Source organism: Bombina bombina, chromosome 1 (genome assembly GCF_027579735.1).
Source record: "Bombina bombina isolate aBomBom1 chromosome 1, aBomBom1.pri, whole genome shotgun sequence".
NCBI classification, from domain to species: domain Eukaryota; kingdom Metazoa; phylum Chordata; class Amphibia; order Anura; family Bombinatoridae; genus Bombina; species Bombina bombina.
The window spans coordinates 1,502,092,389-1,502,110,870 of NC_069499.1; positions in this window are offsets into that span (position 1 = coordinate 1,502,092,389).

Consider the following 18,482-nt stretch of genomic DNA (forward strand, 5'->3'; position numbering starts at 1 on the left):
CTCAAGTTGCCAAAACTGTGCGATGTTAGGAGATCTTGTGTATCCTTTGTTGGAGGACCCACCAGGGGGTCTTACACAGTCTTTCTGGTGTATTTTATTGTGCAAAAATACAATCTTCTATTTGTTCTTGCTGATTATTTAGTTGGATGTTGTCGGACTTTGTTCTCTAATTTACTTTTGTTGAACGGTTCGGTTAGAGAAATGACCACAAATTGCCAAGCTGTGCGATGTTTTAGGCTATGTTTTGAGCTTTTTGGTTACTGTGTGACCTTTTTTAAGTATTTAGATTCTTTTGCGGTACCGGAGGGCTCACACTGGAGTCGAGTTCTGCTTAGATTTCTGACTTGTTTTTTTTGCTCTCTCATTTGTTGGCGGTCCTCGTTCTTTGTACCTTACATAATTTTGTTCTGATAGCGGTTCTACTTCCTTGTCTTGATCTTTAGTGTAGAGCTGCTGGATATGATTTAATGCAGATGTGGAAGTTGGAATAAAGTCCTGAGTCTCTGGAGCAGTATGTCTGGACGCGTTTCGGCTGTCAACTGCAGCCTTTTTCATACATAATTAGTAATGTCCTTCGCATTTTAATAGCTGTTACTCATACTCACCCTATCGGTGGAGGTCTATATGGCCTGCATGATTACCCTTACAAAATATAACAACCAAACATATGTTCTGGGACCCATGGTAAGTAGGTTGTGTTATGTAGTACTGTTCTTTGCATTTTCATACCTGTTACAACACCAAATGGTGGCAGGTCTATCTGTCCTTCATGATTAGCTGCACCCAAACCCAAAAAAAAGCCGAGTGGTCTTAGACTAACACCCATGGCTAACTCTGTTGTTTCAATTAGTACTATTCTTACCACTTTCATCCCTGTTACGGGCGGTCTACATGGCCATCATGATTAGCCGAACAAAATACTACAATCCAACCTTTGCTCAGTCTTCATAGGCCCTTCATTGTCTGTATTTTGATAATACAGTTCTTATTATTTTTATAGCTGATACAACACCGAATGTTGTCAGCTCTATATGGCCTGCATGATTAGCTGCACCCAATACAAAAATAAATCCAAGCGGTCTTGGATTAACACCCATGGCTAACTCTGTTGTTTCAAGTAGTACTATTCTTAGCACTTTCATCTCATCATCCCTGTTACTTCCAGGACTCTCGGTGGTGGTGGTCTACATGGCCATCATGATTAGCCTAACCAAATACTACAATCCAACCTTGGCCCAGTCTTCCTAAGGCCCTTCATTGGCTGTATTTTGGTAGTACTGTTCTTATTAGTTTAATAGCTGATACGACACCGAATGTTGTCAGCTCTATATGGCCTGCATGAATAGCCACACCCAAAGCCAAAAAAAAGCCAAGCGGGTTTTGCACTAACACCCATGGCTAACTCTGTTGTTTCAAGTTCTACTATTCTTAGCTCTTTCATCTCATCATCCCTGTTACTTCCAGGACTCTCGGTGGTGGTGGTCTACATGGCCATCATGATTAGCCTAACCAAATACTACAATCCAACCTTGGCCCAGTCTTCCTAAGGCCCTTCATTGGCTGTATTTTGGTAGTACTGTTCTTATTAGTTTAATAGCTGATACGACACCGAATGTTGTCAGCTCTATATGGCCTGCATGAATAGCCGCACCCAAAGCCAAAAAAAAGCCAAGCGGTTTTGCACTAACACCCATGGCTAACTCTGTTGTTTCAAGTTCTACTATTCTTAGCTCTTTCATCTCATCATCCCTGTTACTTCCAGGACTCTCGGTGGTGGTGGTCTACATGGCCATCATGATTAGCCTAACCAAATACTACAATCCAACTTTGGCTCAGTCTTCCTAAGGCCCTTCATTGGCTGTATTTTGGTAGTACTGTTCTTATTAGTTTAATAGCTGATACGACACCGAATGTTGTCAGCTCTATATGGCCTGCATGAATAGCCGCACCCAAAGCCAAAAAAAAGCCAAGCGGTTTTGCACTAACACCCATGGCTAACTCTGTTGTTTCAAGTTCTACTATTCTTAGCTCTTTCATCTCATCATCCCTGTTACTTCCAGGACTCTCGGTGGTGGTGGTCTACATGGCCATCATGATTAGCCTAACCAAATACTACAATCCAACCTTGGCCCAGTCTTCCTAAGGCCCTTCATTGGCTGTATTTTGGTAGTACTGTTCTTATTAGTTTAATAGCTGATACGACACCGAATGTTGTCAGCTCTATATGACCTGCATGAATAGCCACACCCAAAGCCAAAAAAAAGCCAAGCGGGTTTTGCACTAACACCCATGGCTAACTCTGTTGTTTCAAGTTCTACTATTCTTAGCTCTTTCATCTCATCATCCCTGTTACTTCCAGGACTCTCGGTGGTGGTGGTCTACATGGCCATCATGATTAGCCTAACCAAATACTACAATCCAACCTTGGCCCAGTCTTCCTAAGGCCCTTCATTGGCTGTATTTTGGTAGTACTGTTCTTATTAGTTTAATAGCTGATACGACACCGAATGTTGTCAGCTCTATATGGCCTGCATGAATAGCCGCACCCAAAGCCAAAAAAAAGCCAAGCGGTTTTGCACTAACACCCATATATGGGTAAATATGATTGGTGTAAATATTTTTTAAGTAGGCCTGGCACACAGGCTTGGAAGGCTGTAGACAACTGAATTCAAAGGCACGAGCAAACTGAGGGTTAAGATCATCAACAATAAAGATTTTTTTAATTATAATTAGTAACTATACTGTGACAAAAAATTAGGATTGGTGTAAATAGTTGGCAAGACGGCCTGGCACAAAAGGATGGCAGGCAGGAGGGAGATGCAATTCAAGGACACTAGGAGACTGATTACTGACAGTCTAAACAGTGATGATTGACAATTTTTGCAATACTGTTAACAGAAATATGATTGCTGACAACAATTGGCTAGGTAGGGGCCTGGCTCTCAGCAGGCTGCAAGGCAGGAGGAAAGTGTGTTTCAATGGCACCAGCAAACTGACGATTCAAATCACAGCAACTATTACCAAAAATTTTCATTTTTAATTATTAGAATACTGTCACAACAAATATGATTGGTGTAAATATTTTTTAAGTAGGCCTGGCACACAGGCTTGGAAGGCTGTAGAAAAGTGCAATTCAAAGGCACGAGCAAACTGAGGGTTAAGATCAACACTAAAAAATTTTTTTATTTAAATTAATAACTATACTGTCTGACTGTGACAACAATTATGATTGGTGTAAATAGTTCGCTAGACGGCCTGGCACAAAAGGCTGGCAGTGGCAGGCAGGAGGTAACTGAAATTCAATGGCCCTAGGAGACTGAATATTTGCAGTCCAAAAAATTATGATTTTTTTTATTTTTATTACTGTTACAAGAATTGTGATTGGTGCCACTAATTGGCTACTTGGGCCTGGCAGACAGGCTGGCAGATATGAGTCGTGGATGGTAGGTAGGGCAGTAATTGAACACAGTATGCTGTGTAAGTGACAAAAACACAGGACTGATAGAAAATTAAGTTACATTACACTAGCAAAATATTTTAAAATTTTAGATTTTAATATTAAAATTATGTTAAGAAGTGCAATGCACATATGACTCTATGAGTGGTCGCACTGGCTGGCTGCTACGTAGGGCAGCAATTATAACAACAGTATGCTGTGTAAGTCAGATAGACAGTTAGACACATGCCTGATAGAAAATACAATTAGATTACACTAGCATAATGATTTTAATGGAAATTTTAAGAAAAAGGTTAAGCACATACATATGAGTCGTGGCTGATAGCCTTGGAAGGGCAGCTATTAAAAACAGTAGGCTATGTATGTCGGATACACACACGCCTGATAGAAAATACTATTAGATTACACTAGAAAAATGATTGAAATTATTTTTTTGGGGGGGGAAATTAAAAAAAGGTTAAACACATATGAGTCGTGGCTCATAGACTAGGGAGGGCAGCAAGTAAACACAGTAGGCTCTCTATGTCAGCAAAACACACAGGCCGGATAGAAAATTAGATTTGATTACACTAGCAAACAAATTTAAACTTTTTTTTTTTTTTTATATTAAAATTAAGGTGAAAGAAAAATAGATATGAGTGCTGGGTGGATGCCTGGCACAGACCAATTAACCAAAAGACTGAAAAAAAAAAAGAGGTATATTAATGCTGAGTGAGCCTGACAGACACAGGCATGATAGTAAATGTAATTAGATTACACTATAAAAATATTTTTTTGTGTTTTTTTTTTAAATTAAAAATAATGTTATAAACAGATATTAACACTGCTGGCTGCTGGCTGGCACAGAGCAATGAACCAGAGTATATGCTGTGTGACACTGGCCTGATAGAAAATGAAAAAAATTACACTAGAAAAATAATTATATTTTTGGGTTAGTTAAATTTAAACTAATGTTGTTAGGGAGATATCAGTGGTGGCAGTAGTCACAGCATATGCTGTGAGCCTTAAACACACAGCTGAAAGCCAGGCAAATGCTAATAAAAAACAAAAAAACAAAAAAAAAACGGCACGAAATATAGCCCTAAAAAGGGCTTTTTGGGGTGCTGTGCTTGCAGCAGAGATGAGTGGAGTCCTTCTGGACTGTAAATACACTAGCCTAGCTATGTTTTTACTATTAATGTCAGGAGCGAAAACACAACACGTCCTCTCATTAAAAAAGCAAGGTCGTTATGAGTCTAAAATGGCGGATTCCGAGTAGCTGGGAGTGTCTGTGAGGGAGTGTCTGATGTTGATTGGCTCTAATGTGTCAGGCGGCTGTGACATAAAGGGTCAAAGTTTCCACAATGATGACACATAGGGGCGGATCAAACATCGCCATGTGTTCGCCCACAAACGCGAACGCGAACAAGCTATGTTCGCTGTGAACCATTCGCGGGCGAACAGTTTGGGACATCACTACCCATTAGGCTAATTAGAAAAGGAAAGAAGGGAGACTGAACATAAGAGGTGTGTGATAATGATTCCTTCAGACACCATATGTGAAGCAAAGTTGAGGTTTGTCTAAAAAAATAAGGATGTACTGATTTCACACTGAGGTGACAAAGAATAGTTATCCACACCCAAAGCTCCGATATTCAAAACTGTCACTTATTTAGCAGATGATTAGGCTGATTCAGGTCAAAGAATCATTAGATGGCTAGTAATAGGAAAAAATGAATTTTCCATTCCATAATGATGAATAAATATCACAAAGTATTGGGGAACCCTAAGACGAAAACCCTATATGAGATGGTAAACATAAGAAGCCCTATTATTATTAACAGTTATTTGAAGAGCGCCAACAGATTCCACAGCGCTATAAAAAAGGTATGATATGCAAGGTAGCATTTATTGGATACAAATGGGTAGATACAAATGACCAAGAGTGGCACTGTTGTAAATCAGCTCTCATGAAGGTGATCTATTAAACAGCTGGGCTCATATGCTTACTTGCTAAGGTGGTTCAGGAGTTGACAAAAGGAGGAGAACTGGAGAAGAACTGAGGTAAGAAAATGTTAGTGTATACTGTATGCATCCCTGAACAGTAGAGTCTTTAAGGAGTTCTTGAAACTTCAGATCTACAAAGAATGACAACATAGTAAATTTTGCCTTCCTCAAAAAGGGATACCAAAAAATTGGCCACACTCACTGGAGAAGCAGAATAGGGATTAAAATCCCATTCCATGCATCAGCATAGTCAGTCTGACCAAGATAAAAGCCAAGATCTCCTAGTTCCAGGAGTCACTAATGAGGTCACATACTGCTTCAAAATGCCTATGGATGACCAAGAATCACAGAACTCCTCCACGCTAAGTCTGAGATTGCCTTGTAGAAGCAAGGTGTATCAAAAACATTGAGGGTTGAAAGCAAGTCAGAGAACAATGACTACCAAAAGTTGTGGTGGTCATAAAGTAGTAAGTAGCACAGTCTGAAAGCAATCGCTTTAAATAGGGGAAGTATACTCTGCAAAGGCTTACAAAACCCTAGGATTTACCATCACTAAAAATAAACCGTAGTTTCAGTTATCATTTCGTAAAAAAAAAAAGGTGCTAAACTCACCCTTTCTGTACCGTGGCAGCTTGCTAAACTCAGCGCCTCCAGCCGCCGACTGCACGGTGCTCTTTACCAATGAGGTGATGTTTTCACCTCTAAACGAATAACAGTGTAGCATACAGAACAATGTCAGATGACACGCATGGCTATTGGTTTTAGAAGAGTGCTGAGTTTAGCACCCTTTTTTACTAAATGATAACTGAAACTACAGTTTATTTTTAGTGATGAAAAATCCTAGCATCATGGGGTGAAATAAAGAGAATATTTACATCACCTGCACTGACAGAGAACATTACAGAAAGGGGAAGCTGGTGGAACTGTTTGTTAATTGTTTGTACTTTGCTATTTTCCAATTGGTTCTTTATTGTCATATACAAGATTTTCTCTATCTTTTTTTGTACTGCTAGGGGGGAATTTTCAGTAAACAATACTCCCCTCCTGTCTTTCACTAAAATTAGGGCATTGCTAAAAAATAAACCTGTAGGTGAGGCTTTAAAAATGGACAGTTGCAGCAGGGCCTGTTTACACTTTGTCCAACAACTAGAATGTGGCAATTTATAAAAGAGAAAATCTATCAACTGAATAACTGACAGACAAAGATGCGCTCCCTCAGCTAACTATTACTTATAGCACCTGGTCACATTGCCAGTTTCCTCACTGCTGGGTTAGAATTGTGTTTGCTTCTGAGACTTTATAGGAAATAAACATACAACACATTAGGTGGTTTATAAGCAAGATACATAACACAGTAATAGATCAGTGATTAAAAGTTCCTAAAACATCTGGTAAATACAAGATTTTACTGCAGTCATGCAATACATTAACATATCAGTAATGTGTGAACATATAAGATGCACATTATTATTATTATTATTATTTTTAGAAAATGTACAGTTTTTAATTAAATGCATTTTATAAATTGCTTGGTCAGATTCTCTATTTGCATTGCAGTTTGCATGCTTTCTTAGGGACTGGGACTGACCCCTAAATCCCACACCCAAGTATTTTTAGGTTATATTTTCTTCATATATTTCTCAGAGCAAGAGGCTATGGACACAGGAAAGGGACATGCCCTCCCACTAGGCAGGGTCGGCTCCAGAACAAATTAAATGGGGGGGCATTTTGTTTTCATGAGGGTCACGCATTTACAAAGCCTGTATGAGAGTCAAAATAAGAGCAGACCTACATATTCTGCAGGAAAGTGTAACTTCTGGCTGGCTTATCCCCCACTATTAACATTTGGAGAATATGTGCTAAATCACTAGGTAAAAGAATGAAATCTAAATCCTATGCAGTGCAGTAAAACAGAGCCATTAAATTTGAGACCCCCAGTGCAATAGCTCCTTAAAAACAATTCACCCCTTAATCACCATGATCCAAAACCCTTAAACTCATTCTCAAATCTCAATCTTATCCCCTAAACAGCCATGCACCTCAAACCCCCCAATGCAATTAACCCTTTGTTTGCAATAGCAGTGAGGATACTAGGTTTTCAGGTACAGGTAATTTTGTAGATTAGATTTAGCTATATCTGTTTCACAATAACTAACAGATATAAGGCTACTTAATAAAACATATGTACTGTGAACCTTTAAGAATATGATTGTATCATATAAATATAAGTCTATAAATGGCTACCGGCTTCTATCGACGCCTCAAAAGTGCACTGTGATCTTAAGCCCGGCCTAAGCTCACAGTACACTTTTAAGGCATCGATAGAAGCCGGTAGCCATTTATAGACTTATATGATACAATCATATTCTTATCATGGTCTATTGTTTAAGAAAATGAGTAATTAAGGATAATTAGGTAAAATTAATAGGATTAAAGACAAGTCCAAAAAGTCTCTAACTTCCAATTCCAAATAAGAGTTTAAGACACGGAGCTCCTTGCAGTTGCGTGATGCAACCTCACAGTTCGCCAGCTAACTCTGCCCCCAGCATGCAGCATTACATAACAATTCATTATTTTATTTATTATTTTAAAGCGTATGATCATATCAATATTTTTTGAGGGGGCTAGCATTCCATTTGGGTGGGCATTGCACCTCAATGCCCCCCCTTGGAGCCGACCCTGCCACTAGGCAACATGGGATCATTGGTTTGAAATAAAACACTTGGCGAGCATAGGAGTGTAAAGACATTTATCCATAGACCAACCCCTAAAAAGTCGCTGCCTTAGGCACAGGTCTACTAGACCTAAGTCAAACAATGCCTGCAACACTGCAAAGTGAACAAAGTGCCCTTTTCAATCCTTAACTATGGCTATAGGGATGGTCTAGTTTTTCTTGGTTTTAGTAGCTTCCTAGCAGCAAAACATTGTATTTCAAAAATACAGTAATATGACTAAATACAGAACGTGAGCAAATTTAATTTGGGAATTTTATGTCTCATTTGAAATTGTAGAAAACGGGGCGATTTGTGGAAGATAAAGGGCTGATTACAAGTTGAGCATAACAATATTAGCGCTATTGAGCTCTAACACAGAGAAAGTTAAATGAATAGTGCTCCTATTCTTGTGCTAATATTACAAAATGAAAGTAAAACATTTTTTGCTCCTCTGTTGCACTACCATCTGGAAGTTGGATAGTGTTGCCGCGCTAATTACCTCTTCCCCTATGGTTCATGCTACAAAATCCTGTTTTGGCTTCTGCTCACATGCTAAGTCTAACTCGAAGATGTGCTTAGCCAAGTACTCTAAAGCCAAAAGGGGCATTAATGAATTCATTATTTATATCTAAATATAAAAAAGTATTCTCTTCTGAGTGAAGAACAATGCTACTTCAAGTGTTTTTGATATTAAAAAAAATAGTGTTAAAGGGACATTATACACTAGATTTTTCTTTGCATACATGTTTTGTAGATGATCCATTTATATAGCCTATACAGGTTTTTTTTTTTTTTTTTAAATGTATAGTTTTGCTTATTTTTAAATGACATTGTTCTAATTTTCAGACTCCTAACCAAGCCCCAAAGTTTTAGGAGAATACCGACGTATACCTACCTCAGCTTGCTCCTGTTTGTGTAAAGGAGCTTTTCATATGCAGAGGAAGGGGAGGGGGAGTGTCTGCTATTTCCCACTTGCAGTGGGCTTTCCAACTACCTTTTTAACAGAGCTAAACTGGGAGCTTCTAAGTAAGTTTTTAAACTGTTTTAAGCTGGATTTTTAGATTATTATCTGTGCATATTCTTCTTTATAGTAGTGTCTATTGCATGCAGTTAAATGAAAATTGGTGTATTCTGTCCCTTTAACATTATTTTAAAGGAATATTGTATATGACAAGGTATTGGATGTAACAAGCACAGTTTCAATGTGGAATGATTGAATTTCTGAAATGATCAATTAAAATTGGTGGAGATTGTACCTTTATCTACTAATTATGCTAACATAATTAAGTGGTGTGTGTGTTTTAAGTCTCAGAACCATTTGGGTTTTATTTATGATTAAGGCTTTATTGAACAAATCAGTACTTATTTATGACTGTGAAGCTTTTTGATTGACTATATACAGAACTGTGAGTTTATATATATATGTATAAAATGTATTTAGCATTAACTTTCACCTGATGAAGCTAGATTAGGCTTGCTTTGGGTGCTATACGTATGCCTTTATTTTAGCTGGTATGTATCTCACTCATGAGGTTAGACATGAGAAAGTAATATGATTGAAGAAGGCATCACTGGTGTGTGTCTTTTGTTTCTTTTGAATTTATATTGTACAAGTCCTACTAGCTTGATGTAATTAATTGCCTTTATTTTTAATTATCATTATCTATCTCAATAATATCTTCTTTTTTATTTATATATTTTGAGTCTATCATCTATCTATCTATCTATCTATCTATCTATCTATCTATCTATCTATCTATCTATCTATCTATCTATCTGCCATCTATCATCTATCTTTCTATCTATTTATCTATCAGTCTATCAGTCTATCAGCGTATCCATAACCTTACTTTTATTTTTCATTAAATTCCTTAGAGAGTGCTCTTCAGTGAGGTTTGAGATATATTAAGAATTTATTTTTGAGTTACGATTCTTAACATAGCCATTTGTTTGACCTCTTTTTATGTTACCTACTATATCTGTCATGATGACGGCCATCCTTAGCAGGCCTTACTGTGAGCACAGCTGCTCTCATCTGAAGGGGAAACCAGTTTTCTTATAAACTTCTCTGGTTACTTTTACTGTTCTTGTTATGCAGTTTTTTTGGTAGACTTATGTGGGTCAGATAGGTGACAAACAACTTAATCTCTGATGATGCACAACTGAGCATGCACAAATGTGTCAGATTTACCCAACGCTACCCTTGTTACAACTAGGATGCTTACTGCAAGTGTAATAAAAACATCTTAAAGGGACAGTCATGTCAAAATTAAACTTTCATGATTCAGATAGGTAATGCAATTTTAAACAACTTTCTGTTGTTTACTGTTATCAAATTTGCTTTGTTCTTTTGGTATTCTTTGTTGAAATCTAAACCTAGGTAGGCTCAGAAACTAATTTCTATGCCATTGAAGGCCACCTCTTATCTCAGTGCATTGTGACAGTTTTTGACAGTTAGACAGCGCTAGTTCACATGTGCCACATAGATAACATTGTGCTTACTCCCGTGGAGTCAGAACTGATTGGCTAAAATGCAAGTCTGTCAAAAGAACAGTTTTCTTAAAAGAACCGAAATAAGGGGACAGTCTGCAGAGGGATACAAGGCAAAAATAAAATAGTAATAACTTTATTGTCTTTGATGTAAACAATGTTTCTTTGTGTGAAAAAACAAAACATTCTCAATGTTTTAACCTTTTCATGTTTTATTTTTCTACATTGGAACAACGTTATGATGTAAACAAATTGAAATCCCGTGATCATGCACACGATCGTGAGATTTCAATGATGGGATCAGGTCAGGGAGGGCATCCCTATGACGCTAGGCATGCCCTCCAAACCGCAATCGCATCCTGGAAGTGCCGTTGGCTTCAGGACAGCCAACCGGTTAGGACGTTCTATTCTGTCCTAACAGCGCTAAAGCCCGGCATGATTAGGACGGAATAGAATGTCAGAATGACCTTAAAAGGTTAAAAATATGTGTTTAACTGAGGAATTTGAGATGTCTGTAAACAAAGGCTCAGATTAAAAGTGGAGAGCTACTGATAGCACAGGGTATGCTTTCCCTATATAGTGGGTCTGTGCTAAGAACAGCGCAGAATCTGATATTTCAAGTCCATGGTAAACTGACATTTATTTAGCATGCCCTATACTTTAAATCAATAGCATGACTACGCTAAATGTCGCTCAAATTACAAGTGGTGAGATATATGTGGCACAACACATAATAGAGCTAAAAAAGTTAGCCCGGAGACCTGAAGTGTTATTATTGCTAGAATAAAAGTATATAAAAATGCATGTAAAACATAGAAATAAATTATTTCACTCATATTTAGGCAAATGATCCAGTGTTTGATTGGGAAGAGCTCAAATGTGTATAGTATATGTATGTGTCTTTATTTGTATGAGTGTATGTATCTATGTGTATGCATGCGCACACATACAGACATACATACACATACATATGTACATACAAATACACACAAACATATACACTCACCGGCCACTTTATTAGGTACACCTGTTCAATTGCTTGGGAACACAAATTGCTAATCAGCGAATCACATAGCAGCAACTCAATGCATTTAGGCATCTTGACGTGGTTCAAACCGAGCATCAGAATGGGAAAGAAAGGGGATTTAAATTACTTTGAATGTGGCATGGTTGTTGGTGCCAGACGGGCTGGTCTGAGTATTTAAAAAACTGCTGATCTACTAGGATTTTCATGCACAACTATCTCTAGGGTTTACAGATAATGCTCCGAAAAAGAGAAAATATCCAGTAAGCAGCAGTTGTGTGGAAGAAAATGCCTTGTTGATGTCAGAGGTCAGAGGAGACTGGTTCCTGATAATAGAAAGGCAACAGTAACTCAAATAACCACTTGTTACAACCAAGGTATGCAGAATACCATCTCTGAATGCACAACAAGTCTAACCTTGAAGCAGATGGGCTACAGCAGCAGAAGACCACACCGTGTGCCACTCCTGTCAGCTAAGAACAGAAAACTGAGACTACAATTCGCACAGGCTCACCAAAATTGGACAATAGAAGACCGGAAAAATGTTGCCTGGTCTCATGAGTCTTGATTTCAGCTGCGACATTCAGATTGTAGGGTCAGAATTTGGCGTAAACAAGATAAAAGCATGGATCCATCCTGCCTTGTATCAACAGTTCAGGCTGGTGGTGGTGGTGTAATGGTGTGGGGGATATTTTCTTTGCACGCTTTGGGCCCTTTAGTACCAATTGAGCATTGTTGCTGACCATGTCCATCCCTTTATGACTACAGTGTACAAATCTTCTGATGGATACTTCCAGCAGGATAATGCACCATGTCACAAAGCTCAAATCATCTCAAATTTATTGAACATGAGAATAATTTCACTGTACTCCAATAGCCTCCACAGTCACCAGATCTCAATCCAATAGAGCTGTGGGATGTGGTGGAACGGGAGATTTGCATCATGGATGTGCACCCGACAAATCTGCAACAACTGCGTGATGCTATCATGTCAATATGGACCAAAATGTCTGAGGAATGTTTGCAACACCTTATTGAATCTATGACATGAAGAATTAAGGCAGTTCTGAAGGCAAAAGGGGGTCCAACCTGATACTAGCAAGGTGTACCTAATAAAGTGGCCGGGGAGTGTATATATATATATATATATATATATATATATATATATATATATATATATATACATACACACACACACCTTTGAGCCTTTCCCAGTTAAACAATATATTTATACAGTATAAATATACTGCCGTCTGGATGAAGACTTCTGCCCGTCTGGAGGACCACTTCTGCCTGGCTTGGATAAAGACTTCTGCCTGTCTGGAGGACCACTTCGCCCGGCTTGGATGAATAGATCTCCCGGTAAGTCGATCTTCAGGGGTTAGTGTTAGGTTTTTTTAAGGGTGTATTGGGTGGGCTTTATTTTTTAGATTAGGGTTTGGGCGGCAAAAGAGCTAACTGCCCTTTTAAGGGCAATGCCCATCCAAATGCCCTTTTCAGGGCAATGGGGAGCTTAGTTTTTATTAGATAGAATTTTATTTGGGGGGTTGGTTGTGTGGGTGGTGGGTTTTACTGTTGGGGGTTTGTTTGTAATTTTTTTTACAGGTAAAAGAGCTGATTACTTTTGAGCAATGCCCCACAAAAGGGCCTTTAAAGGTCTATTGGTAGTTTAGTTTAGGCTATGTTTTTTTTTTTTTTTTTTAATTTTATTAGGGCTATTAGATTAGGTGTAATTAGTTTAAATTTCTGTAATTTGTTTATTATTTTCTGTAGTTTAGTGGGTTTTTTTTTACTTTAGCTAATTTAATTTAATTTAGGTAATTATATTTAATTTAGTTAATTTATTTAATTATAGTGTAGTGTTAGGTGTTAGGGTTAATTTAGGTTAGGTTTTATTTTACAGGTAAATTTGTATTTATTTTAGCTAGGTAGTTAGTAAATAGTTAATAACTATTTAGTAACTATTCTACCTAGTTAAAATAAATACAAACTTGCCTGTAAAATAAAAATAAATCCTACGCTAGCTACAATGTAACTATTAGTTATATTGTAGCTAGCTTAGGGTTTATTTTATAGGTAAGTATTTAGTTTTAAATAGGAATAATTTAGTTAATGATAGGAATATTTATTTAGATTTATTTAAATTGTATTTAAGTTAGTGGGTGTTAGGTTTAGAGTTAGACTTAGGTTTAGGGGTTAATACCTTTAATATAGTGGCGGCGATGTTGGGGGCGGCAGATTAGGGGTTAATAAATGTAGGTAGGTGGCAAAGATGTTAGGGACGACAGATTAGGGGTTAATAATATTTAACTAATGTTTGCGAGGTGGGAGTGTGGCAGTTTAGGGGTTAATATGTTTATTATAGTGGCGACGACATTGGGGGCGGCAGATTAGTGGTCAATAAGTGTAGGTAGGTGGCGGCGACATTGGGGGCGGCAGATTAGGGGTTAATAAATATAATGTAGGTGTCGGCGATGTTGGGGTCAGCAGATTAGGGGTTCATAAATATAATGTAGGTGGCGGCGGTGTCCGGAGCAGCAGATTAGGGGTAAATTTTTTATTTTAGTTTTTGCGATGCAGGAGGGCCTCGGTTTAGGGGTTAATAGGTAGTTTATGGGTGTTAGTGTACTTTTTAGCACTTTAGTTATGAGTTTTATGTTACAGCGTTGTACCATAAAACTCTTAACTACTGACTTTTAAATGCTTTAGGACTCTTGACAAGGTAGGGTGTACCGCTCACTTTTTGGCCTCCCAGGACAGACTCGTAATACCGGCGCTATGGAAGTCCCATAGAAAAAAGACTTTACGAAGTTTACGTAAGTCGTTTTGCGGTAAGGTCAAAGAAGTGTGCGGGGCCCATAAACCTTCAAGACTCGTAATACCAGCGGGCGTAAAAAAGCAGCGTTAGGACCTCTTAACGCTGCTTTTTTACCCTAATGCACAACTCGTAATCTAGCCGTAAGTTTTTACTCTGTTAGTTCTGGGCATGAGCAAATCTGACTCCCGGTTATCTAGTCTATACTCTAGCCTAGAAGTTTTATGACATCAGGCTAAGATAAAACTTACTGCAAATGCCTCCTCCTTGTAGGGCACTGACAGGAAGTAAAAGAGACTGCACACATGTAGTGTGAACAATAAATAAAAGGTTAAATTTGCATAGATTAATAAAACACATTGCAATGCTTTCTATTAAGGATAATCAACTGCTTAGTGCTTTTTTAATCCAACAATGAAACTCACTGTTTAATATCCCTTTAATAGCCATACATTTATTAAAGGGACACTGAACCCAAATTTTTTCTTTCATGATTCAGATAGAGCATGCAATTTTAAGCCACTTTCTAATTTATTCCTATTATCAATTTTTTTTCATTCTCTTGCTATCTTTATTTTATAAAGAAGATACCTAAGCTTTTTTTTTTATTCAGAACTCTGGACAGCACTTTTTTATTGGTGGATGAGTTTATCCACCAATCAGCAAGAACAACCCAGGTTGATCACCAAAAATGGGCCGGCATCTAAACTTACTTTCTTGCATTTCAAATAAAGATAGCAAGAGAATGAAGAAAATTTGATAATAGGAGTAAATTAGAAAGTTGCTTAAAATGTCATGCTCTATCTGAATCACGAAAGAAAACATTTGGGTACAGTGTCCCTTTAAGGCTTCTAAAATAATGATCTGCGGTCCCCATGTGTTAGGAAATTGGCCATTACTGGTTTAAATTATTATTCCGTTTTGGAGCTGTCCTAGTGCTGAAATTGTATTCGCAACAACACAAATGCTCAATTAATTCCACTTAGATGCAATTCAAAAAGTTAAAGAGACATTGAACACAATTTTTTTTCTTTCGTGATTTAGATAAAGCATGACATTTTAAGCAACTTTCTAATTTACTCCTATTATCAAATTTTTCTCATTCTCTTGGTATCTTTATTTGAAATGCAAGAATGTAAGTTTAGATGCTGGCCCATTTTTGGTGAACAACCTGGGTTGTTCTTGCTGATTCGTGGATACATTCATCCACCAATAAAACGGTGCTGTCCAGAGTACTGAACTAATAAAAAAGCTTAGATGCCTTCTTTTCCAAATAAAGATAGCAAGAGAATGAAGAAAAATTAATAGTAGGAGTAAATTAGAAAGTTGCTTAAGATTGCCTGCTCTATCTGAATCATGAAAGAAAAGATTTGGGTTCAGTGTCCCTTTAATAAAAGCACCAGATCAGCATGTTTCACTCAATTAATCTCAATATAAATATATTATTATTATTATGTTATTAATTATTATTATTATTATTAATGAAAGAAAGAGAATGCCAAGTCGCAAATGTTTAAAGCAAAAAGTTAAAGCTTTTTTCTCTTTTTATTCTGCTGAGACCAATCCTTGGGACAAAGTTTGGATACAAGCTATAGGTTTAAATAATACGTGTCAATAGGATTTTAATGTTGTAGAAAGAAGTGTCCTTATATCAGGTTCCGCACTGCCTTTTAGACTAACAAAATGATTACAGTTGCAGGGAGAGGACGATCAGCCTTTGATTGACTGTATGGGTGCAGACAAACTGGTGCATCACAAATAAGGATTGCCTAACTATTCAGTAAAAATAATGAGACTTTATAGAGCGATCCCATTCTGTCAATGCATCTGCTCACTGGGTTCTCCCTGCATATATTCCAAATCCCCCACCGTTATTAGGGGAGGGAGGAGCAAGCTTGGTGGAGTGGGCAGTAATGAGCTAGAGAGCTGCACAGAGGGTGACACATTTCGTTACTGAGCTGGAGAGAGGACTAGCTCTCTGCTCCCTCCTCACATAATGTGAAATAGGCTGAGCTCTTTTTCTGAGAGCAAATCACTTACAGGAAAACACACAGCCAGTCTGGATGCCACAAAGAGGAGGCAAAATAAATCACAGCTCAGAACAGATAGCTGGCAGCTCCCATACTGCCCAGGAAACCAAGGGAACCCCTCTGTGAACTGGCCAAGCACAGCTCCCACCCTCCCATGCGCTTGTGCAGACTCCTCTTCAGGGGCAGAAGGGTCCTGGCTGAAACTAAAGCCAGGAAGTTCCTCCACATCTTTATCAGAGAACTAAACCTATTTACACAGGTAAGTATCACTTTGGAACCACTTCATTGTGCTGCTGGGTGTGTATGAGGGGCACTGCTAATATGCACAATATGCTCTTCAGTGTGTGCATGTGAACTTAGTAGAACTAACCTTATATGATGGAAGTGTGTTTATATTTTTGTAGCATTAAATAAACGGCATCCTTTTGATTTATTTGTTACAAGGGGGGTCTCACCTGGTAGGAAATTACATATTAAATACCAAGATTAAGGTTGATTTTTTTAATACAGAATTAAAGAAGATTAGGCAAGACTAAATGCCTCTGCTTCTGTGTGACATCCAAAACTGAGATCATTACAGGATTAAGTGTCTGTTGAACTCTACATCGTTCATTCTACACTAACCTGGAATTAATTTCTATTTATATATATAGATATAGATAGATGGATAGATATATGGATAGATAGATAGATAGATAGATAGATAGATAGATAGATAGATAGATAATATAGAGAAATAGATAGACAAACAAACAAACATACCTGCAATGCAAACAATGATTAACCCCTTAATGACCACAATGTACCCTGTATATCACTGGTCATTAAGGGTTTTTTCAGGACATAATAGCACAAGTCTAGCAAGAAGACGCTATTAATACCCTCCCTCCAGCAGGCTTTGTGGAATAGAGCAGTCTCAACGCTGGTGGCAAGACCATGCTAAAAAACAATCAAGTCCCAAAAAAAGGCCAGCAACATACAGGGTGCGTCGCTGGTCCTTAAGGGGTTAAGAAACATGAACTAGTATAGGGAAAATGCCCAGACACAAAGAATCATATAATTATTTATTAGATGTCTTTGGCACCTCAATGACTCTATTATAGAGTGATATGAATACAATGTCAACTGAGAAGATAATATATGTGATATTACACAATTTGTTTCACTAACAGTCTTTAAAGATTGAGCCTTTCCTTAGAGAAAGATACCATAAGCAGTTTCATATCTTTTTACCTTTGTTTATATTCTATATATATATATCAAACAGATACAACACTCACTAGCAACAGAGCAAGCCTGTGATTTATTCTAGGTTCCCTTTATTTCCTTTTAATACCACTCTCAATTATATCTGGTCTATCACTCTCTTATTATAACTCTCTTATAAGCTCTTTCTCAGTCACTTACTATTTCATGACTGCCATTCTCCTATTATACTATAGCTGCCAATTTTCTACTATATACTGACTGCAAATGTCTTCCTTTACTGTGTCTGTAACTTTGTCTCTATACCTTGGCTGTCACTCTCCTCCTATACCCTGGTTGTGACTTTCAAACTTTCCCATAACTGCCACTTTCTTACTATACCCCCAAAACTCAGAAAAAGAATGTCACTGCTTTCTGAGCTTTGTTTATGACATCATACATGATATCACTGATTACACCAAAGGATATGTACTGTCACTAACAAAATAAATGATCATGTATCACCCAAGTTTAAATGCCAATACTAGGAACAAAAAAAAGGAAGCGGAATTAAGTACTTCTGTCATCACTAAATAATGGCACCCTGCATAATGTACAACACCACTTCCCTACAAACCATGTGCCTCATACTTATCTACCAACACTACAATATAGCAGTAACTGATTAGACTAAATAGGACAGGTTGTGCCAAAAGTACTAAAAATACCCCAAAACATTATGGTACTTACTCTCTACTTGTCCTTCCAGCCACTGTCTATA